General features: G+C 36.4%; 1 protein-coding gene across 10 annotated transcripts in view; it reads right to left on the minus strand.

The window, feature by feature from the left end:
* ERVFC1 (Endogenous retrovirus group FC1 Env polyprotein) overlaps positions 1–26197 on the minus strand; it is a 435581-nt gene that overhangs the window by 136280 nt on the left and 273104 nt on the right. Inside the window, exon 4 of one of the 10 annotated variants that reach the window (XR_012127470.1) lies at positions 7910–25307. The exons of the other annotated variants lie outside the window; for them this stretch is intronic. The gene's annotated coding sequence lies outside the window, so the exon portion shown is untranslated. Of the gene's footprint in view, positions 1–7909; positions 25308–26197 lie in introns of those variants that run through there. 10 annotated transcript variants of the gene reach the window in all.

A 26197-nucleotide genomic window follows, 5' to 3' on the forward strand; every position in this document is an offset into this window, starting at 1 on the left:
AAGAAAAACTGAAGGAACAAAAGAGCAGCAGACTCACAGAACCCAAGAATGGACTAACAGTTACCAAAGGGAAAGGGACTGGGGAGGATTGGTGGGAAGGGAGGGAGAAGGGGAAAAAGGGGCATTATGATTAGTACTCATAATGTAGGGTGGGAGGACGGGGAAGGCAGTATAGCACAGAGAAGAGAAGTAGTTATTCTATATCATGTTATGCTGATGGACAGTGACTGTAATGGGGTATGTGGTGGGGACTTGATAATGGTGGGAGTCTAGTAACCACGATGTTGTTCATGTAAGTGTATATTAATAATAACAGTAAAAATAAAAATTAAATTAAATTAATAAAAATAAATAGGCGGAGCCAAGATGGCGGCATGAGTAGAGCAGCAGAAATCTCTTCCCAAAACCACATATATCTATGAAAATAGAACAAAGACAACTCTTCCTAAAATAGAGACCAGAGGACACAGGACAACATCCAGACCACATCCACACCTGCGAGAACCGAGCGCCTCATGGAAGGGGTAAGATACAAGCCCTAGCCCCGCGGGACCCGAGTGCCCCTCCCACCAACTCACGGCAGGAGGAGAGGAGTCAGCAGGGAGGGAGCCCAGGACTGCTGAACACCCAGCCACAGCCATCCACACCAGAGCGCAGACACAGTGCATGCATGGGGTCCTAGATACTAGGGAAACAGGGCAGCAGGACCCATGAGCAGGTGCCTGAGGCTGAGGCCAGAGAACAAAGAAACGGGAGCGGCCAGTTTTTTTTCTTTTTTTCCTCATTTTTTTTTTTTTTTTTTGGCGAGTGCTTTTTGGAAGTCTTAAAGGGACAGGGACCCCAATACTAGGGAAATAGCGCAGCAAGACCGGTAAGCAGGTACCTGAGACCGGAACCTGAGGACAAAGAAAATCGTGCGTTTTACTTTTTAAAAATTATTTATTAATTTTTTTTTGGTTGTTGTTGCTGTTGTTTTGGTTTGGAGAGTGCTTTTTGGAAGTCTTAAAGGGGCGGGGCATGACACTTAGTCCAGAGGCAGGGAATCTGGGGATCTCTGGGCACTCTAACCCCCTGGGCAGGAGGGAGCACGGAGGACCCCTATGGAGATAAATAGCCTCCTGGCCACTCCCCCTCCAATGGGGCTCCACCATTTTGGAGCAGCAGCTGGAGCCAGGCCACGCCCAGAGCTACAGAGGGGATAAACTCCATAGTAGCTGGGCAGGACGCAGAAGCCCTGTCTGTGCACAGCTGCCCAGCACAAGTCACTAGAGGTCGCTATTGTCCCAGGACAGGAAGGCCACAAACCAACAAGAAGGAAAGCTCTTCCAGCCGTCACTCATACCAGCTCTGCAAACTATCTCCATCACTATGAAAAGGCAAAACTACAGGCACACAAAGATCACAGAGTCAACACCTGAGAAGGAGACAGACCTAACCAGCCTTCCTGAAAAAGAATTCAAAATAAAAATCATGAACATGCTGACGGAGATGCAGAGAAAAATGCAAGAGCAATGGGATGAAGTCCGGAGGGAGATCACAGATGTCAGGAAGATCACAGAAGTGAAACAAACCATGGAAGGATTTATAAGCAGAATGGATAAGATGCAAGAGGCCATTGAAGGAATGGAAACCAGAGAACAGGAACATATAGAAGCTGACATAGAGACAGATAAAAGGATCTACAGGAACAAAACAATACTAAGAGAACTATGTGACCAATCCAAAAGGAACAATATCCATGTTATAGGGGTACCAGAAGACGAAGAGAGAGGAAAAGGGATAGAAAGTGTCTTTGAAGAAATAATTGCTGAAAACTTCCCCAAACTGGGGGAGGAAATAATCGAACAGACCACGGAAATACACAGAACCCCCAACAGAAAGGATCCAAGGAGGACAACACCAAGACACATAATAATTAAAATGGCAAGGATCAAGGACAGAGTTTTAAAGGCAGCTAGAGAGAAAAAGGTCACCTATCAAGGAAAACCCATCAGGCTATCATCAGACTTCTCGACAGAAACCCTACAAGCCAGAAGAGAAAGGGGTGATATATTTAATACAATGAAACAGAAGGGCCTTGAACCAAGGATACTGTATCCACCACGACTATCATTTAAATATGATGGCGGGATTAAACAATTCCCAGACAATCAAACGCTGAGGGAATTTGCTTCCCACAAACCACCTCTACAGGGCATCTTACAGGGACTGCTCTAGATGGGAGCACTCCTAAAAAGAGCACAGAACAAAACACACAACATATGAAGAATGGAGGAGGAGGAATACGAAGGGAGAGAAGAAAAGAATCTCCAGACAGTGTATATAACAGCTCAATAAGCGAGCTAAGTTAGGCAGTAATATACTAAAGAGGCTAACCTTGAACTTTTGGTAACCACGAATTTAAAGACTGCAATGGCAATAAGTACATATCTCTCAATAGTCACCCTAAATGTAAATGGACTTAATGCACCAATCAAAAGACACAGAGTAATAGAATGGATGAAAAAGCAAGACCCATCTATATGCTGCTTACAAGAAACTCACCTCAAACCAAAAGACATGCACTGACTAAAACTCAAGGGATGGAAAAACATATTTAGGGCAAACAACAGCGAGAAGAAAGCAGGGGTTGCAGTACAACTATCAGACAAAATAGACTTCAAAACAAAGAAAGTAACAAGAGATAAAGAAGGACATTACATAATGAAAAAGGGCTCAGTCCAACAAGAGGATACAATCATTATAAATATATATATGCACCCAACACAGGAGCACCAGCATATGTGAAACAAATACTAACAGAACTAAAGAGGGAAATAGACAGCAATGCATTCATTGTAGGAGACTTCAACACACCACTCACCCCAAAGGATAGATGCACTGGGCAGAAAATAAGTAAGGACACACAGGCACTGAACAACACACTAGAACAGATGGACCTAATAGACATCTATAGAACTCTACATCCAAAAGCAACAGGATATACATTCTTCTCAAGTGCACATGGAACATTCTCCAGAATAGACCACATACTAGGCCACAAAAAGAGCCTCAGCAAATTCCAAAATACTGAAATTCTACCAACCAATTATTCAGACCACAAAGGTATAAAACTGGAAATAAATTCTACAAAGAAAACAAAAAGGCTCACAAACACATGGAGGCTTAACAACATGCTCCTAAATAATCAATGGATCAACAAACAAATCAAAATAGAGATCAAGGAATATATAGAAACAAATAACAACAACACAAAGCACCAACTTCTGTAGGATGCAGCAACAGCAGTCTTAAGATCAAAGTATATAGCAATCCAGGCACACTTGAAGAAGGAAGAACAATCCCAAATGAATGGTCTAACATCACAATTATCGAAACTGCAAAAAGAAGAACAAATGAGGCCTAAAGTCAGCAGAAGGAGGGACATAATAAAGATCAGAGAAGAAATAAACAAAATTGAGAAGAATAAAACAATAGCAAAAATCAATGAAACCAAGAGCTGGTTCTTTGAGAAAATAAACAAAATAGATAAGCCTCTAGCCAAACTTATTAAGAGAAAAAGAGAATCAACACAAATCAACATAATCAGAAATGAGAATGGAAAAATCACAACAGATTCCACAGAAATACAAAGAATTATTAAAGACTACTATGAAAACTTATATGCCAACAAGCTGGAAAACCTAGGAGAAATGGACAACTTTCTAGAAAAATACAATCTCCCAAGACTGACCAAGGAAGGAACACAAAAGTTAAACAAACCAATTACGAGCAAAGAAATTGAAACGGTAATAAAAAAACTACCCAAGAACAAAACCCTGGGGCTGGACGGATTATGTCAGAATTTTATCAGACACACAGAGAAGACATAATACCCATTCTCCTTAAAGTTTTCCAAAAAATAGAAGAGGAGGGAATACTCCCAAACTCATTCTATGAAGCCAACATCACCCTAATAACAAATCCAGGCAAAGACCCCACCAAAAAGAAAATTATAGACCAATATCCCTGATGAATGTAGATGCAAAAATACTCAATAAAATATTAGCAAACAGAATTCAACAGCATATCAAAAGGATCATATACCATGACCAAGTGGGATTCATCCCAGGGAAGCAAGGATGGTACAACATTCAAAAATCCATCAACATCATCGACTACATAAACAAAAAGAAGGACAAAAATCACATGATCATCTCCACAGATGCTGAAAAAGCATTTGACAAAATTCAACATCCATTCATGATAAAAACTCTCAGCAAAATGGGAATAGAGGGCAAGTACCTCAACATAATAAAGGCCATATATGATAAACCTACAGCCTACATTATACTGAACAGTGAGAAGCTCAAAGCTTTTCCTCTGAGATCGGAAACTAGACAGGGATGCCCACTCTCCCCATTGTTATTTCACATAGTACTAGAGGTCCTAGCCATGGCAATAGGACAAAACAAAGAAATACAAGGAATCCAGATTGGTAAAGAAGAGGTTAAACTGTCACTATTTGCAGATGATATGATATTGTACATAAAAAACCCTAAAGACTCCACTCTAAAACTACTAGAACTGATATCGGAATACAGCAAGTTGCAGGATACAAAATTAACACACAGAAATCTGTAGCTTTCCTATACACTAACAATGAACCAATAGAAAGAGAAATCAGGAAAACAATTCCATTCACAATTGCATCAAAAAGAATAAAATACCTAGGAATAATCCTAACCAAAGAAGTGAAAGACCTATACCCTGAAAACCACAAGTCACTCTTAAGAGAAATTAAAGGGGATACTAACAAATGGAAACTCATCCTATGCTCATGGGTAGGAAGAATTAATATCATCAAAATGGCCATCCTGCCCAAAGCAATATACAGATTTGATGCAAAACCTATTAAATTACCAGCAACATTCTTCAATGAACTGGAACAAATAATTCAAAAATTCATATGGAAACACCAAAGACCCTGAATAGCCAAAGCAATCCTGAGAAAGAAGAATAAAGTAGGGGGAATCTCACTCCCCAACTTCAAGCTCTACTACAAAGCCATAGTAATCAAGACAATTTGGTACTGGCACAAGAACAGAGCCACAGATCAGTGGAATAGGTTAGAGACTCCAGACATTAACCCAAACATATATGGTCAATTAATATTTGATAAAGGAGCCATGGGCATACAATGGCGAAATGACAGTCTCTTCAACAGATGGTGCTGGCAAAACTGGACAGCTACATGTAGGAGAATGAAACTGGACCATTGTCTAACCCTATACACAAAAGTAAATTCAAAATGGATCAAAGACCTGAATAAGTCATGAAACCATAGAACTCTTAGAAAAAAACATAGGCAAAAAACTTTTAGCCATAAACATGAGTCACCTCTTCTTGAACATATCTCCCTGGGCAAGGAAAACAACAGCAAAAATGAACAAGTGGGACTATATTATTGCTGAAAAGCTTCTGTACAGCAAAAGACACCATCAATAGAACAAAAAGGAACCCTACAGTATGGGAGAATATATTTGTAAATGACAGATCCGATAAATGCTTGACGTCCAAAATATATAAAGAGCTCACACGCCTCAACAAACAGAAAACAAATAATCCAATTAAAAAATGGGCAGAGGAACTGAACAGACAGTTCTCCAAAAAAGAAATACAGATGGCCAACAGACACATGAAAAGATGCTCCACATCGCTAATTATCAGAGAAATGCAAATTAAAACCACAATGAGATATCACCTCACACCAGTAAGGATGGCTGTCATCCAAAAGACAAACAAGAACAAATGTTGGCAAGGCTATGGAGAAAGGGGAACCCTCCTACGCTGCTGGTGGGAATGTAAATTAGTTCAAACATTGTGGAAAACAGTATGGAGGTTCATCAAAATGCTCAAAACAGACCTACCATTTGACCCAGGAATTCCACTCCTAGGAATTTACCCTAAGAACGCAGCAATCAAGTTTGAGAAAGACAGATGCACCCCTTTGTTTACTGCAGTACTATTTACAATAGCCAGGAACTGGAAGCAAGCTGAGTGTCCATCAGTAGATGAATGGATAAAGAAGATGTGGTACATATACACAATGAAATACTACTCAGCTATAAGAAGAGGGAAAATCGTACCATTTGTAGCAACATGGATGGAGCTGGAGGGTGTTAGGCTCAGTGAAATAAGCCAAGTGGAGAAAGAGAAATACCAAATGATTTCACTCATCTGTGGAGTATAAGAACAAAGGAAAAACTGAAGGAACAAAACAGCAGCGGAATTTCAGAACCCAAAAATGGACTGACTGGTACCAAAGGGAAAGGGACTGGGGAGGATGGGTGGGTAGGAAGGGATAAGGGGGGGAAGAAGAAAGGGGGTATTAAGATTAGCATGCATAGGGTGGGAGGGAGAAACGGGAGGGCTGTACAACACAGAGAAGACAAGTAGTGATTCTACAACATTTTGCTATGCTGATGGACAGTGACTTAAAGTGGTTTATAGGGGGGACCTGGTATAGGGGAGAGCGTAGTAAACATAATATTCTTCATGTTAGTGTAGATTAAAGATAAAAAAAAAAGGAAAGAAAAGGGGGATTACTCCTTGATAGGATAAAAATAACTATAAATCAACGATTAATGCATGCTTTAAATATCCTTAATTTTGATCACTTAAAGGGTGTCAGATGATCGGCTACGGAGGTACACTTTTCTGATAATATTCCTTTCTCTTAAAAAAAAAAAAAGAGTTCCTGTGTGGTGACCTCCAATGAGTTCTACACGATGGTATAAAGGGCATATCAACGTGTGGGCAAAGGGTCTGTTTGTGTTTATACAGAGGATCAAAGCCTAATTTGGCTACCCATACCCAGAAAATGAACTAAGATATGATATGAAGAAGAACTTCCAACATCGGCACTCTCTGGAAGACTCATACCAGAAGATGATCATCAAAAAACCTCAACAAAGATCCAGGCGGTGCTGCAGTTGTAGCTGCACCCATCCCACCAGTTCCCTGGACTTGCCATTGGAAATAAGAAGGAGATATCTAAGCTGGCCTGTGCTTTCAGTAAAACAACAAATTTGACTGGATCTATACTGTTGGAACTCAACCAAGAATTAGGAGAAGTGCAAGTTGTAGTGCTCCAAAATCTTACAACTACAGACTATCTACTGTTAAAAGAACATATGGGATGTGAACAGTTCCCAAGAATGGGTTGTTTTAACTTGTCTGATTTCTCTCAGACTGTTCAAGTACAGTTGGACAATATCCATCATATCATAGATAAATTTTCACAAATGCCTAGGGTGCCTAACTGGTTTTCTTGGCTTCACTGGAGATGGCTGGTAATTATAGATCTGCTTTGGTTATGTAACTGTATTCCTATTATGTTAATGTGTATGTGCAATTTAATTAGTAGTTTAAAACCTATACATGCTGAAGTTACTCTACAAGAAGATATGTCAAAAAATAATCAATCCTCCCATGTTTTCTTCCGTCTGCTACCTCTATAGCTTTTCTTCTTCCTTCCTAATTACAACCCTTAAATAGAATTCGTGCCTCGTATCGAATTTACCGAGTATCATAATTCCTCCAAGTGGTAAAGATACCTTAAGACAAATGCTGGGCATAGAAGCCACAGGGCATAAATCTGCAAAGAAGTAAAAAGCTAACCTTTTCAAACAATATGGCTTCTCTCTCACTTACCAACTTTACATCTCCCTGTATGGGCCCAGGAAGATGACTGGTTAGCCAGAGATGGGTAAGATTCCTCAAGGGAGGAACAACCTAAGACAGGCACAGTTGCAGGGGGGCCATCAGGTGAGAAATTGGGGATCAACAGTGGTAAGGCTTAGAACCTCCCCCCCCCCCCCCCCCCGTTTTGAGAGAAATCTGCATCCGTGGATGTTTTAATGCCCTTGTCTAGCTTGGATTAACACATAGTCTACAGGCACACACCTGATCATATACATTTGCTCTCTTACAACACTAAGCTACGTTTTCTACCATTATCTTGCATCTACCTACCACTTCGGCATTTTATTAAAAATAAAAAAAATAATAATAGAGGGAGAAATGTGGGATCCACATATAAATCAAGTATAAAAATCAAATGAATATTCATATTTGACCTGATTGTTTATAGTTCAAAATGCGTGATCAAAAGCTAAAGTTTCTGTGAAGACTGCCCTTGTACTGTTCACCATGTAAGAACTTATTCACTATGTAATAATTTGTTCACCATGTAAGAACTTGTTCGTTATTCTTCAGAAGACTGGAGACTGACGAGAATTAGGCTTGGGGTGGACTAATGATTGTGCATTGAGCATTGACTCCCCTATATAGAATTTTATTGTTGTTAACAACCATTTGATCAATAAATATGAGAGATGCCCTCTCAAAAAATAAATAAATAAATAAATAAATAAATAAATAAATAAATAAATAAAAAGATGAGTTAACAGTAATCCTTCACAAATTTTTCCAAAAAATAGAAAAGGAGGGAAAACTTCCCAATTCATTCTTTAAGGTCATTATTCCCCTAAGACCAAAACTCAACAAACATACCTCCACAAAAGTACACGATATTGCTTATAAACACAAAAATCTTCGACAAAATAATAGGAAATAGAATCCAACATCATATAAAAGGATTGTGCACAATGACAATGTGGAATTTATCCTAGGAACATAAAGCTGACTCAACATACAGAAATCAATGTAATAAACAATATTAATAGAATAAGGGAAAACCTATGTGATCATCTGAATGGTAAAAGCATTAGACAAAATCCAACACCTATTCATGATTAAACAATAAGTCTCACAGTAGAAATAAAAGGGAACTTCCTCAAGCTGATGGAGGGCATCTAAACAAATTCATAGCTCCCATCATATATAAATACTGAAATATTTTCCACTAGACTCAAGGAGGGAGATAGTGATGTCCACTCTCATCACTTCTATTCTACATTGTCCTGAGGTTCTAGTAGGTGAATTAGGAAAGTGAAATTGAAGGCATCCAGATTTGAATGATGTAAAACTATTTCTATATTTGCAGATAGCATAATCACATATATAGAAAACACTAAAGAATCCATTAAAAACCTATTAAACCAATAAATGAATCAGTAAGGTTGCAGGATATAAGAAAATCAATTGCATTTGTATACACTAGCAGTGAAAATTCAGAAAATTAAATTAAGAAGGTAATTCCACTTATTATAGCATCAAAAAGATAAAATATTTAGGAATTTAACCAAGGAGGTACACAACATGTGCTTTGAAAACTATAAAACAGTACTGAAAGACACTGGAGAAGACCCAAGTAAATATAAAGATAATGCTGTGTTTTTGTGTTTAATATTAAGCTTACAATTCTCCCCAAATTGGTCTACAGGTTCAATGCTATCTCTCAAAATTCTAATAGCTATTTTTACAAAAATTGACAAATTGATCCTTATATTCATGTGGAAATGCAAGGGATCTATTATAGCCAAATAAGTCTTGAAGAGGAACAGAAAAGGTGGAAGATTCATGCTTCCCAATTTTAAGACTTACTACCAATCTACAGTAATAAAAAATAGGCATATAGGTCATCAGAATAGAATTAAAAGCTCAGAATAAACCTGTATGTGTATGGCCAACTGATTTTTAAGAAGGGTGCCAATACCATTCAATGGGGAAAAACTGTTCTCTTCAACAAATATTCTTAGGATATTTGGACATTCACATGAAAAAGTATGGTTTTGTGTTATTTCAAACGATATACAAAAATCAACTCAAAATGGACCATAGATCAAAGTATAAGAGCTAAAACTGTAAAATTTGTGGAAAAAACATAGGGGTAAAGCTTCTTTACCTTGTATTAGGCAATACTTTCTAAGATATGACATCAAAAGCACAACCACAGGCAACAAAACAAAACATTAACAAATTAGACTTCATCAAAATTAAAGACTTTTATGCATCAAAATACACTATCAAGAAATTGAAAAGACAACCCATAGAATCAGAGAAAATATGTGAAAAATATATATCTGATAAGGGTCTAGCATCCAGAATGTATAAAGAATTCTTAACACCTCAACCATAAAAAGATAATCAAATTATAAAATAGGCAAAAGACTTGATTGACATTTCTCCAAACAATTTATACAAATGTCCACTAAGCACAGTAAACAATGCTCAGCACAGCCACCAGGTATCTGTACATCAAAAGGACAATGAGTTACCATTTCATGCCCACAAGGCTGGCAACAATTTAAAAAATTGAAAATAATAAGTTTGGGGAAGAATGTGAAGAAATTGGAACCCTCATGCATTGCTTGTGTGATTGCAAAATGTTACAGCCACTGTGAAATACTGTTCAGCAATTCTTCTAAGAGTTAAACATAGACATATCACATGACCCAACAATCCTTCTCCCAGGTATGTGCCCAAGGGCATTGAAAACATTTGTTTACATAAATCTTGTGCATGAATGTTCACAGAAGCATGATTCATAATAGCAAAAAAGTGGAAACAATCTAAATGCCTATCAAATGAAGACTGGATAAACAAAATGTGGTATATTCATACCATGGAATATTATTCTGCCATAAAAAGGTGAAAAAAGTATTGATCTATACTACAGTATGAATGAATCTTGAAAACATTATTTCAATGAAAGAAACCAGACTCAAAAGGCTATATATGACTCTCTTTATATGAAATATTCAGAAAAGACAAATCCATGGGGATACAAAGTAGATTAGTGATTTCCATGGGCTGGGGAAGGGCAGAGGGGGTGGGAAGTCACTGTTAATTGGCAGGATGTTTCTTCTATGGAGGAGGAAAATGTCATGTAATTAAATAGTGCTGATGGCTGAACAACCTTGTTAAGATACTAAAACCATTGAATCCTATAATTTACAATGGTATTTTATGCTATGTGAATTATATCTTCTAAAAAAAGGCATAATCAGACTATGTGCAGTCAGAATTATATCACTGTGTCAGTGAACTACCATATTTGTGTCAAGGTACTGCTGACCAAAATATTTACACACCTGAAAAGGGCACCTCTGGTGTTAGAGAAATAAAGCCTCTGCTGTCTACCACTCTATTTCTACTTTTTATTTAGCATTTTCTTTAACAGAATAGCGATATTCAGTCAGTAAAATCATCCTTTTGATTATTCTAAACTTAAAAGTAATAAAAGTGTGCAAAATGTTATCACAACTTCTTTTGGCATCAGTAACATGGAAAGTGTTGGTTTAGAAGTTTGGCAAAACACAAGTTCCTTTTGGGTACAATTTATGCAATGTATTAGCATTAATAATTTTTGTTGGTACTGTTGCTTCTTTGTTTTAGATGGAGGTATGAGGAGAGAGAGGGTATGGTGGCTTTATTGAAATGATGGGCCACAGTGGTGTGGAAACAGCTTAGGGATTGGTCTCCCAAGTCCAGAGATTTTAGGACAGGAGTAATTGAAGAAAGGAGTCTGGGAACCAGCAAAGAAAAATTCAGGGGCAGATCAGAGTTAAAGCTTCAGTGCCTTAAAGCCTGAACTGGTTAGTCAGGAAGCGTACTGCTCCAGACAGCAGAATTAATTCAGAAGTTGTTGACAGAGAAATCTTGAAGGCAGATTGAGAATAAAAACGAGCAGATATAGAACTCTAGGTCTGTGGCTGCGAGTGTCAGGCAAAGGTGATCTGATACCCCTGAACACTCTGTTATGGAGAAATTTCTCTGAATAATTGATGCTAATCTGACACACTTTATTCTCAGAGTACCAACACCATTCGTTTGACTCCACCTTTGTTCTCTGACATTCTAATACTTTACAGAGAGTTTCATCTCTTTTTGAAATGCTTATTTCTTATGGAATTAGAGAATTGTCATCATTGCCTTCAAAAACTTTGGTCTCTACAGGAACACATCATTGAATTTGACTCAAGGCTCTACAAAGGGTACTTTGTTCTCCTATGTGCTGAGTGTACTGTAGGGACTCTTCATCCCTAATTTATATCTAAGGATCTAACTTTTCTAGGAAAAGAAGGCTAGTTAGAGTTGGAGAACGTGTTGATTCTCACAGCAAGGGGTGGGATGGTCCCAAGGGATGGAAAGCTACTAGTCACAAACATAATTGCTCTGTCATAGGGAACAGGGACCATAAGTTGGAAAGCAACATTGAAAATCAGATGCAGCTCAAGAATAGTAAGCTTTTCCTACCTGACATCAAAATCTAGATGAATTATTTTGTTTTCAGTTTTTTTACAGGTATTTGGTGTTCAATGAACTGACTCAGCGTGTGGTATCTAAGACAAAGGTAGACACATGCTATGTTACATAATCATTTATAAATTCTCCTTTATTTCTAAGTTGTTTTTCTCTAATTCCTCTCCTAACACATTTAAAAGGGAGCCTTCCATTATTTTAAATTATATAAATCCCAATGCTCTTCAAGCTAGGTGTTTTCTCTTCCATTACTTTACCAACTAGCTTTATGAAACTGTGTCACATGAGCACAATCATGCTAAATAGAACATCTAACTAGTTTGAGAAGTATGCTAATACATTTTTCTCCCTTTTATATCTGACTCAAAAACATACATTTGCCCTTTTCTGATCATAATGCCAAGACATACAACCTATACTGTTGAAACAATTTTTGTTATGAATAGAAACAAAGAAAAACAGTTTCCATAGCAACATGTCTTTCTATATGAAAACACTAAGAACATCACTGTCATCACTATTCAAGTTTTGTCTTGTTTTTGTCAGTTTGCCTATTGATTTACTCACAGGATAGAGCAGATGCTGAACATCAGAAAAAATAGAGGCAAGTGGACAAAGAAAAATGTATTCTAATGTCATACTGAGTAGGCTATTTAGTGACACAGGCATTCTGATATAGGCAATTTTTAAAACATGATATGGGAAGAAGAATTAAGCCATGTTAAAAAATGTCTTGTAAAATTTCATGGACATATAAACCAACAATTTTGAAGAATTGGCATGTGAAGATGAATGGCTATTGATTGACTGTACTATAAATATACATGTATGAATTGAAGTTTAACACATTCTAATATGGGCCAGGTTCAGAAGCTTGAGTGGAGAAAATCTGGCATTGAAGCTATTACTAAAGAATGATGTTACCCCCAGCCCAAAAAAGAATGAAGTTCCCAGTGCCTCAAAAGTTATGTATCCCACATGAATTGAAGTGGGGCTGGATCCCTAATTCTGCTGAATGAATTACCTTATTTTTCCTTCCATGCACCCTTGAATTAGGCACATGTAACTGTTTGTGATAGATGAGAGAGAGAGAAAAGAGAGAGAGAGGTTAATTGAGCATGTATCAGGCAGTTTTCTGGAACCTAAGTATTCACATGAATACAGAGGTTGTTATAAGCACAGATGAAAAGCAACTCATTCTGTCTACAGAAAGTGAAAACAGATTTCAATGAAAAAGATGACAATGGAATTGGCCATTGAAAGATGAGTAAGAGTTCTTTAGAGAGATAAGGAGAAGGAATTACACAGCAGGGAAAACAGCATTAGCATCAGCAGGAAGGCATAAAAAACATCATTTGTTTTGAGGAGAAAATGTAACCTGCTGTGTTTGGAATACACATTTTTACAGCATAAAGATAAAAAATTATTTTCAGATTTGGGTGATCCAGACAATATTTGGGTCCTGATGCCAGAATGAATTAATCTAACTTATTTCATCATAGCAGCAAAAATAAGAAGGGAGCCAGGGACTAGAGGTATGTAAGGGTAACTGGGTGATTGCAGAGATAGTGGCCACAAAGATGTCCAACCAGGAAGCCATGTGACTGAGTTCAACAGAGAAAATAAAAGAAATGGTAGACTAGGAAGGACAATCAATGTAAAAGGGACATTTAACAACTGACAGGATCAAGAAATTGATGAACCTATTTTAACATGAGTTATGCCACCTCTGTGTAATAAAACCTATCTGTTGACAACCAAGTTTCTCTACATGAGGCCTAACAATAAAGCTGGCCCTATGAAAACTGCTGAAAACAGCCTGTCGCCTCCCTTTTAGCACTTCACTCTTAACTTATGCCATCAGCCTCAGCCCTTTCATGTACACCCTCTGTGTACCAGATGCTCTCATATTATTCTTTGGTTGCCTCAAGATTCCCGTAATGGAGTTCTGTTCAGGTTTATCGTGCTTGGGCAGGAACACATACTCTGTGCAATCTTTCCCTCTTTCAACTCAATCTTCCCTGCTCTGTGTCCTAGATTTTATCGGTTCTACCTTCCAATGCATGTCAAATATGTCTACTTTCTGTCCATAGCACCTTTGCTTTAGTTTAGACTTCCATCTTTCAATGGTCCTCTACTGCTAACAGTATATATTTCAAACTGTAAATGATAATGGTTTGATATATATTAATGGCATTTCTAAAATTACTTTAACAACACTTTTTGAATCTGTTTACTCTTTAAAACAATCTGCTTTGTTATATCAGCAAGTGATGAAATACAAGAATAAAAATGATATTGGTCATATAAAATGTTCACAGAAGTAGCAGCTTGCATATGATATTTTTAAAATTTAAAGACCAGATATAACATAGTCATAAGAATTGTATCATTGATTTAATGTTTTGCAAAAAAAGTGTTTTTTAAAAAGAACACCATTAAAATGCTGCTATTTGCACATATACTTATGCTCTCCCTAAACTGTTAGTAGCAAAACTCCTTTTTTTATGAGGTGCTGTACAATTTCAATGGTAATTATGTAATGAATCTGAATGTCCTTCAATAGGTTTTTTGCATTTAATTTCCTATCTTTTCTGAAGAAAGCCTAATCTTTGAGTATAAAATTGAGTTTAGATTGTATGATCGGAGTGATATGTATAATCCCCTCTAAACTGTGTGAGATTTCCTTTTTGTTTTAGACTTACGGGGCCTGATTTTTAATTTTAAACTTTTGAAATATCCTTATGTGTGACCTTCGACAAAGTCAAACTGTGTGTCGTCAAAGTTTTTCATCTATAATATAGTGCATGTGAAGTATTTAACACAGCTCCTATCACATAAGTTTTATTGAGTATTAGCTGTCATTACATTATTACCATTATTAGGATTATCATAAACTTTCTAAGAGGAGGCCTTTGCAATATGTTTCTAAAATGTATTAACTACTTTCTAGGTTCTCAACCACCTTGTCATTGATGGTTTAAACAATAATAATATTTGTGTCTCCACTGTAACCGATAGGACTTGAACCTTGAAGATAACAGGAATAGGTAGGGAAAACAGAACATGTATCACTTGCTCTGTGTCCTAGTTTTATCAGTTCTACATCCCATTGCATATCAAATATGTCCACTCCTTTATGTCAGAACAGGCTTCAGTACAGTTCAACAATGAACAGCCCCCAAACCTAAGTGACCGAAAACAATAAAGGCTTCTCATTCATTCTACAGGCTCATTACAGGCCATCAGGGGGTCTCTGTTCATCACAGTCACTAAAGATCCCAGGCTGGCAGAGCAGCCACCATAACAGTGTCAGTCCCCATACTCAAGCAAGAGAGCACTGGAGAATCTTGTACCAGCTATTAAATATCTTAGTTTGAAAGTGATGCATGTCTCTTCTGCTCTAAATCACTGGCCAAAGCTAATCACATGACTACACCCAAATGCAAGGCCAAGAAGTGCAATCCTGCCATGTGTGCATAAAATGGAGAGACAGACATATGGAGCAAACAACAGTAATGGCTACAACCAGACTCAAATATATTCTAAGTATATGCTACCATCAAATGCAAATTACTGCTGAAGCCCAGGGGTTTTATATCCTTGAGTTTATGACTAAGGATCAAAGTAATAACAGTCTCTATTCATTCCACACAATTGTCTAAGACAGAGCCCAATTCAAATGCTTACTTAGATCTTTATGGCTTCATGAGAAGGGTTCCCAATAATGGAAGTCCTTGCCCTTTGAATATGGGTTAAAACAACTGGAGTGACTGAATCTCTAAACTATACCAACAGAAAAGGACATACACTCAAGAATTTCATCATTAATTGACATTAGAAACCAATGCTAACTCTCAGGTTCCTGATTTGAGTAATTGGGTAGGTAGTTGAAATCTTTTACTGAGGTAACGAAGGGTAAGAGAAGGATAGGTGGATGATTGTAAAAAGCTGAAGATGAATTCAATTGTTGAAATGAGTTGAAGTGCCTATATAGTGCCTGTAGCAAGGGAGATTAGTCTGGATTGGATATTGAGTTTATGGAATCAGCATTGTAAAGGTTAAAATATTTAGTGCCATTAGTACTAATATAATAATCAAGGGAATAAATACACTGAAAAGAGTACTAGGGTAAAACTCTGAGGAACATGAACCACACAGATATAGATCACCTGGTAAATAAGTAAACTAACTGTGGTGCATGCATACAATGGAATACTACTTGGCAACAGCAAGGATGAATCTCAAAGCATTATGCTAAGTTAAATTGGGCAGACACAAAAGGCTAAATACCGGATGATTTTATTTACATGATATCTGAAAAAGGCAAAACTATAGGGGCAGATATCATATCAATTGTCAAAAGTTAGGGATGGAGAGGGAGAAGACTGATTACAAAGGGAAGCAAGAACCCTTTGAGGTTAAGGAAATGTTTTGTATCTTGATTTTATTAGTAATTACACAATAGTATACATTTGTCAAAATAGCACACCAATTATACCTCAGTAAACCTGATCTTACAAAAAAAAAACAACTCCGTGAATGAGCAACATTCAAGATAGAGGTAGAAGAAGAACCACTCAGGAGATTAAGAAAGAATGGTAATAGCTGAGAGGAGAAAACTCAGAAGTAATGTGGAGACCAATGGAGGAATCTTAACAGGCAAGGTGGGAATAATAACTAATAACACCTAAAAAGAGCTCTTCAGGCTTAGAAAATAGAAGGTCATTTATGAGCTTTTCAAGTGTGCTTTAAGTAGAGCAATGAGAGTGAAATAAAGTAGGCTGTGGAGGGAATGAAGGTGAATACATGATAAGAATGTATATAAACTATTCTTTGAAGAGGTTTTAATTCAAGTAAGGAGAAAAAAGAGCTAGTTAGCTAGCAACTCATGGTCAAAGGAGGATTTTCACAATGGGACCAGTTGAATGAAGAGGCCTGAAGACCCAGGAACAGAGAGGAATACTTGATGGAATGAGATTCTTGGGGGAGACAAGGTGGAAGGGATCCAGAGCACATGTGGAAGGAAGCAGTATGCTTTTATGACACATTCATAATAAGAGGAAGGATACTGTTGTGAGTTGAACTGCACCCTACCAATTTATGTTGAGTACCTACCCCCAGTAACCTCAGAACTTGACCTCATTTGTATAGTAGATCTTTATAGAGGCAGTCAAATTAAAATGAGGTCATTAGAGTTGGCCCTTACCCAGTATGACTGGTGTCCTTCTAAAAGAATGGAAATGTGAAGAGATGTGCACAGGGAGAACAATCATGTGCAAGTCAAGGAGAGAGGCCTGGAACAGATCCTTCCATTATACCCCTCAGAAGGAACCAACCCAGCCAACACCTTGATTTCAGACTTCTAGCCTCCAGAACTCTGAGACAATACAGCTTTGTTGCTTAAGTCACCCAGTTGTGGTACTTTGTCATTAGAGTCCTACCAGACTAATACAGACACCTCTTCACTGAAATTGGAGGGACAAAGGGAAAGATGAGAAGAGATGCAGATAAGACTGTCAGTGGCAGGTAAGATGAGAGTTCATTGCTGATAGACCATTTTTTTGTGTGTGTGGAATAAAAAAATGTGGAAGTCTATTAAAATGAGGATGTAGAAGATAGACTAAGAATGAGGATGATTTGAAGTAGCTCTTCTGAGAACAAGGAGCTGACTGGTGACGTTATAAAAGTTATTGGGCAGTATTGGGAGCACAGCTACGATGAGCAGGTAGGAGTGTGTAGTTATGCCTATGTGCACTGTTGTGTTTTTCTTCCTCATAAACCTGGGGTAAATGGGGGGAAAGTAGATAAATAAACAGATTGAGGGCTTTAGGGCATATTTGGTAGGACAGTACATCATGGCAAGAGGAAGAGTAATGAGAAATGTGATATAGTACTGATAGGAAAGGAACTGAAGATTGAAAAGGACTGGTATGTTGAGAGAAATTGAACAGGTTATGGAGCTAAGTTTTTGATGAGATAAGGAAGGAAGTGAGCTGGAGGAATAGTGGGTTTGCATTACATACTGACATAACTGCAGTTTAAGATTTCAAATCTGGAATAGTTCTGGGCATAGATGAATGACTGAGATATGAAAGTTGTTGGGAGTTGTAGTGAAGACACTGTGATGCTTGGGTGATAGATAAATTCTTCACATGGACTTTAAATCAATGATGACATCAGTATAGGATGGAAAGAAAGACTCTGATCTAGGTACCAAATCTTCAAAATTAGCTAAAAGATTAGTGGATGAAGTTGGCAAGGAAGGGCAGAAGATGACAGTAGGTAATACAGTTGGACACTACATGCCTCAAAGAAGAAGGAATTTTCAACTACAGGTGGAGGAGTCATTATGTTATCTATTATACTTATATTACAAATAAAGGCTCTTATGTTTTGTGTGTGTGTGTTTGTGTATGTTTATGGGTATATACAGGTAGATATAGATAGCAGTGTTAAAGATACATTCCAAGATATAAAATTTAATGCCTGGCAAACAACTTGAAAATGAACACTAAATTTAAGTATGTATATGATGCTCTCAGATATCACCTAGTTCCAAGTTAACATTGGACAAAATGTGACTCCAGTATACTCACTGTGAAATCATCTCAACGAGGAATGTCTTATTAATGGAACTCATGGATAAGTTTAAGGTCGTGTTTCACAATCATTATATAACACTGAATGTACTCTGCAGTGGAGTAAAAATTATTAATTTTTAAAGATTGGTCTCTAAGAGTCCTTAAAATTGACACATTCATGATATTAATCAATATGCTTTAAATGTAACTGTGATGCTAGACTGTCACCATAAATTGCACATTTAAGATGTTCATATTAATCAAGAGTGATGTTGCTGGGTTGTTGGCCTAGGTTAAGGATGTGATCATGCCAGAGAACAGAGTGTAATTATGTTCAATGTATTAAATTTTCTTACTTTAACCCAGGATTCAGGATCCTTCAGCAGAACCCCCATCCGTATCTGCTGTTCTCAGGATGCATCCCCAGGTTCCAATCCTTTATAACTCTATGTTGTTCACAAAATAATACCATGAGCCAGCACTGTCCAATGGAGCTTTTTCCAGTTATGCAAACACTCTATATCTGCACTGTTCTATATGGTAGTCACTAGCCACATTTGCCAACTGATCACTTGAAATGGGGCTAGCATGACAGAGGGGTTGAATTTTTTATTTTAATTTTAAATAACTTCAATCTGAATTCAAGGAAGTCATCTGTGGCTAATGACTTGTACATTAGAGAATGCATCTCCAGACTTTGTTAGCTCATCTAAAAACAGAATTCATACTAACAGGTTAATGGCTGATCTATTATGTGCCCCTTCAAAAGGATTGTATTGCATTGTAAGGTAACATTTTAGGGTAACATTGTAGGTACAACACTTTAGCACAAGGAAATGATTCCATGATGAGGAAGTGCGAAGAATTTTGTCAAGTTGATACAGTAGAAACTTTGAGGGATAAAGGTTTCACATGGCAGTTAGAAAATTCCACTAGATAGGCAATAGTCCTTTATACTTGTATGTAAGACTGACCTTGATACCATATGTTGACTTGTCAGAGTCTTACTTTATTGAGAAGTCAGAGCTCCTACCGTCCTAGTATATGAAATCAACACATTTATATTACTATCTGCTTCTCAAGCCAGAACTCTGCTTCTTGTTCTTTTAAAAAAAAAAAAGTGCATGTGCTCTGAGATCCCCACTTTGGGGATGTTAGTGAGTAATGTTGAGAGAGAGCAGCTTAGTGAGAAAGTGCCCCAGTACTTCAGTTGGTTATGTAAAGCAATTCTCTTTTTTGACATTTCAACACTCTTCCTTTTCCCCATGCCCTTAACCACCAAAATTGAATATTGCTGAGATACAAGATTCTTGTCTTTATTAGACTCAGATAAACTGAAGGGTTAGGGCATATGACATTGAACCTAATTGTTTCCAATGCTTTTGGAATGGCATCTTTGAAATTCATCTCATTTGTTTACTGTGGATTGCAGTTTTATCTCTGCTATTCCCCAATGTGAACTCCCTCCAATTATACTGTTTGATTCTGTGCCTAACATACCTTGTATATTTTTCACCTTTCTTCTTCCAGTCTCCCTTTGAGTCTCAATGTAAATTTTCTTACTTTAAAAGATGAGTACAGTTTGCATCACCCAGGATTTGTATTTTGTGTAGAAAAATACACATCAAGTGATAAATAAACAGTAAACCTTTAAATGCTAGTTTTTTTTTTCTTTTCTTTCTGGTTTCTTCCTGCTTCTAAACCGCTATCATAATTTTTGCCATTTATACCATTTTGCATTCTAAGGGATCTTTTTGGATCTGTTTGTTTTATACAAGTTCACCTACACTGTAATTTCCTTGAAGGCATGAGGGGAGGCAATTTATTATACTTTGTAGATATAGCAGTATCTATAGTAGATAGGCACTTAATAAATAAAAGGCTGTCAATTGATTTTTAGGAATTTGTAGGGATATTCTAGAACAATACACAATATTCTAGAACAATGACACATAACTGTGGATAAGTTCTTTAACACCTCTGAATCCTCATATATAACATGGAGATGATAATAATGATACCTATTTTCAAATGTTACTGTAGGATGAAGAAACACTAAGTATGGGAGGAAATGAAGAAAGTTCAGGTCCATACACATCTGTTTATGTGTTTTCAGTTGAGGAGATATTTTTTGACAAATTAGAGATTGTCCAGATGAGAGTGACCAGGGAGATAAGGTATTTAGAGAAAAGAACATACCACCAAATTTTAGCTATATCAGCAATTACATGTGGAAGAAGAAACATTTTATTCTGTATTGTTAAGAAGAACAAAAACAGGACTATTGAGTTATAACAATAAGAAATTTAAGTCACTTCAATTTGATTTTACTACAGTATGTAGTAGAAGGAAATGAGAAAATAAATTGAAACATAGATTCTAGTCTCAGCTTTGCAACTATGCAGCTGTGTATTCTTGAACAAGTCATGTTATCATTCAAAGTCTCAGTTCCCAATATAAAAAATGAGGTTACCGTGCTGAATTAAAAGTTATTTAAGGTCTGAACCTGAATATTGTAGGGTCTTAATTTATACAAGAGAAAATGTACCTTCCTTTAAAAGTCATACTTAAAAGAGAATGTTTTTTAAGCAATGCATATAAGGCCATTGAATTTCTAAGAATTTTTATGATTTGGGCTAAACTGAGCTGGAATTAGAAAAATGATATTTCCTAGTGTATTTTCCCTCATAGATATTTAATGTATAGCTTAATGGTTCACATAAAGTAACCTATCCAGTACTTTGATTCTTGAATGATGTTTTAAATTGTAGTTAAGGCAACAACTAAAGAATATTGAAAGTACAAGTAACTTGTGAAAGTTTTATTCTTAGAGATCTTCATACAACTCTTAGAACAAATGGATAGTTTTTATGATAAGAAACAAAGTTGACAGAAAAAGAAAACTGCTCTGAGAAGTTTAGTTATACAGAAAGAAAAGGATTAAAATTAGTCTGATTTATTATAAGTATCATACATCACATTTAAATTGCTACATGTTGTGAAAAGGAAAAAGCAGTTTCAAATTTCATCAGTTTCTTAATGGACATGAGTGTACTTCCTAGAATGCCAATAGCCTAAATCTCCCAAACTATTGAATGAGATACTAAAATTTCATGGCAGTTTCTTTAGCAGTAGTTTTACTGTGGCAACCTATCATTCAAGAAAATATGAAACCAGGCTTTTAAGAAGTGTTTACAAGACCTTAAATTGTTGAGCCTAATATTCAGATTATATCAGAGGTCAAAGTAATTCATGGTGCCCTCATCACTCAGGAAAATTACCTTTGAGACAAAACAGAAGTAGGAGAGTATTATTAAAACAAATGTGACAATATATAATTTTCTACTTCCAAATTAGATTATCTCAAGCAAGTTTTATCTTTATACAGGCATACATGTATTTTGTCTACCTTATGACAGCTCTATGCAATACTATAAGGAGAAAATTATCATTAGGGAATGACAATGACCAAGGTCACAGAGTTTAATTATTAGATATTGAAAATCTACTAGGAATTAGACTCTGTGTTAGATGCAAAGCAATTAGAAGATATGGTCCTTGCCTTCAAGAACTTAAAATTTGATTAGTGAAGCAGGCCTAAAACAATTAAAGTAAAATGTATGATACAAGCAGTATATGATCAAGGACCTAAATTGTGTAATAAAGGCTAGATGCTATAGGTTTGAGAAGGAGTGCTAAATTACTCAAAGAAAGCTCCATGGAGGAACAGGGTGTTAAGCTATGCTAGTAAATATTGTAGAATGCAGAGAGGATTTTATTGACAATCCTGAAAGTGGTATGTATCACTTCTGCTCAATCTTTGGGCCAGAACTCAGTCACTGGGCCACATGGAAATCTGAGACAGGGAAATGTAGCCCTACTGTGTGACCAGGTGGAAAAAGTTTTGTCACAGGTGTTATGTCGCAGAGAATGGCCCCTCTGCCATCACTTTATTCCAATCAGACAGGACACTCCAAATAACTTACTTTTGTAGGCATCACTTTCAAACATGAATACCTGGCTCAAATATCTTTTTAAGAAAGGTGCCTTTCATTCTCTTATCTTTCAGAGACTCTATTCAGAATCAAACCAAACAAAAACCACATGTTGATTCACATTTATTCTTATGTCAGGGTGGCATATTCTAGATTCATTTACTAAGACTTACAAGGCATTAGTGAATAATCCTGTGTACAGAAAGTATTTTAGGTTCCATTTTAGAGATGAAGAAATAGCTGTGGTGAAGTCATATAGTCAGCACATGGCAGAATGCAAATTCAAAACCAGGTCTGTTTGACCCAAAGTTTTTATAGCACAGTGTATTTGCAATCAGTTCAAAATCACTTTAGATAAATGGGAGTAATTTATTAAAGGTTTTAATCCATCTTTGGCTGACAGGAATTTATGGTGAGTCTCAATTCTACCTCTTAATAGATCTTTTATGGCTAGGTTTATATGAGAGTCTTGGAAGTTAAGCTTTGAAGATGGTGGGAAGTGAGCCACAAAATGGCAGGAACCTAAGTCTCTGAATTACCAACTAAAGGGGGGGGGGAAATGACCAACAGTCAGAAATACCTGTTTTGAAGAAACAATAAACTTCATTGTTTTTGTGCCATTAAGAAAAAAAAAAGTTGGGTTCAGTTTGGATGGCTGAAAAGAAGAAATATGACCAATCCAGATGTGGGAAATGACATTAGAAAAGGCATGAAAACAGAATATGTGAATTGTTTAAGGAAGACAGTGTGTCTGTCTTTTAACCGTTTTAGAAAAAGGCATTCCGTGAAAAGACATTGAGTTATATTCCCTTTTCTGAAGGCCTTTCCTTGCTATCCTTAGTAGTTTTGTGTACTCTCTGGTTGTTGGTAGCATAAAATCTTCCAGAAAGTGAAATTGGGATCCTAAAAAGAGATAACCTTTAGAATCAACAAAGGCACTGTGCAAATCATTTAGTTGGCAACTTTAAAGACTGTGCATACAAAATAGAACTTTATCGCCCTACTCTGTTGGTCAGAAATTAGCTCACTAGTTAGAATGCTAATACATTTCAAAAGGAAATGATCAATCTATCTGTATAGGGATGGGTAACAATAGCAAGTATTTATGGAGTACTTATTATGTGCTGAGTTTATGTTCAGAGTGCTGATATGGATTATCTTATTTAATGCTCACAATCCTAGGAAGTAGATACTATTATTAACTATATTGTGCAATAAAAATTTGTTTGAGACTGTTCTTTCTTCAGTGATAGGAAACTTCCTAGTTATAATTTAGACTTGCTTTAATATAACTCTACCACTTTCAGACTTGGCACATTCACATGAAGCCAGGTGAATAGGTAAAACGCAAAGAACTCTAGTTTTTCCTTCTTCATCTATAAAAGACATAACACCTGGAAGGGAGCATACTCTTTAAACAAATGCTCAGTTTTCCTTGGGGGTAGTTTGTACTTTAAATCGATGAAAAATACTATCTGTAAATTGCCTAAATATCAGGGAGGGATATTTGAGGACTTATCAATTACTATGATTATCATTTTATTCCTAAGCATGAAATCATTAAGAATTAGTTATACACAGTTTTAAAAGCTGAATCACCTCCTTCCTAATGATAAATTATTTTCCCCATAATATTCTTGGGATTAAAAACAATACAATCAAGTAGTTTCCAGAAAATCCATTTGATACATGGACCTATTTTAAGACTGAACAAATGCCTCCATAGGAGATTGTATGTACAATTTTACAAACCAGCAAGGAATATACTATGGGACAAAATATGATTTGGAGTACATTATTTTCTTGGTAGTCAACACACCCATCTTTGAATACATTTTAAAACTGAATTATCACCAGGATAAGTTGTTAGTTTCACAATATAAGAATAAAAGGAAAACACAAGCTCTATTCAAGGATGCTATCTTACTATAAATACATTTATCTGGGTGTTTCTACACAGTTAGATGCAAAGGAAACTGGGAAAATATCCATTCAGGTACATTGCTTACATAATACAAAATTGCTGTAAATGACTAATGACTGCTTATTTTTTATCCAGATGTTTGCTGTTAATAGGACAAATTAAATATATTATTTTGAAACTAGAAACCATGTTAATCTGTGTATTAGTCTGTGTCCATTCCGTACCATCAAATTGACAACTCTTTGATGACTTCATTGAAAATGGCAGTGAATTGAAGCAGCCAAAACCTTCTATCAGTAATTTCTTATTCATGAAAGACTTCTGGTATTCAAATGTTAGTAATGGGTATTTCAGGGTGCTAAGATTTAGAGTGAATTTGGGTTACTTCTTTGTACTTTCTGTATTTTTCAAATTTTTTACGATGTGAATATATCACTTCTACAAAATCAAAGTCTTCATTCTTTAAACACAATACCATGAAACCATCAGAACAGAAAGAATCCTTGACAACGACTTCAAGAAGCAATACTATACTAGATAGTCGTAGCATTTTTTGTAATCTTCCATACTGGTGATAAGTTGTTAAGGAGCCTCCTATATGAATAAGAAGTTCACAAAAGAGAAATATAAATGGACAACAAATGCAATAAGATTCAAACTCACTAAAATGGGGGCGTGTACAAAACAAGCTATGAAATATAAGTTTATATGCATTTGAATGGCAAAAATGAATTTAGACTCCAGAGATTCTTTGTTAAGCAATCAATTTACATAAAATAAAGAATACGTATAAAGATGGTAAGAGAGGACTTTCACTCCAAACTGGCTTATTTTTATTTACATCTTTAAAATATCTGACTGATAAATGTTTTCTAGTCTAATGGCTAGTTCATTTCATTATATTATCAGAGTCTCTAGATATTGCAATAACTTCTGTTATTCAACTCAAACTCTATGATTTTGATTTCAATTTTGAATTTTACTGAAGGCCAAATTAAAGAATGTGGGGCTTAGTATATTTACCTTTATACTTCCAAGCTTCTGTGGCTATGCCCAGGTATTTTTACTCTTTTCCTCTTCCTCACCATGCCTATTTTGACCATAGCTTGAAATTTGTTAATCTATAACTGGATGATGGGAGGGAGGAAATGAGTCTGAGGCCAGCTTAGCATACCTGTATGCCAGTTGCTACTTGTATATTCAAGTAGAACACTGTGGTAAAGTTTTAAAAAATATCTTACTGAGAGAGCTTGGTTGTAACAGCAACACTTACAAAATCAAGGTAAAAAAAATGAGCAAAAGGGAATAACTGGATAGCCACATGTAAAAGAATGAAGTTGGACCCTTTCCTTATATCATACAACATAGTTTGCTTCAAATGGTTCATAAATCTAAAAGATCTAAAACTATAAAACTCTTAGCAGAAAATGTAGGTTTAGGAGAGGAAATCCTGTGCTCACCTCCTCTCAAAAACACAGTAAACT

The sequence above is a fragment of the Manis javanica genome, chromosome X (assembly GCF_040802235.1).
Source record: "Manis javanica isolate MJ-LG chromosome X, MJ_LKY, whole genome shotgun sequence".
NCBI classification, from domain to species: Eukaryota; Metazoa; Chordata; class Mammalia; order Pholidota; family Manidae; genus Manis; species Manis javanica.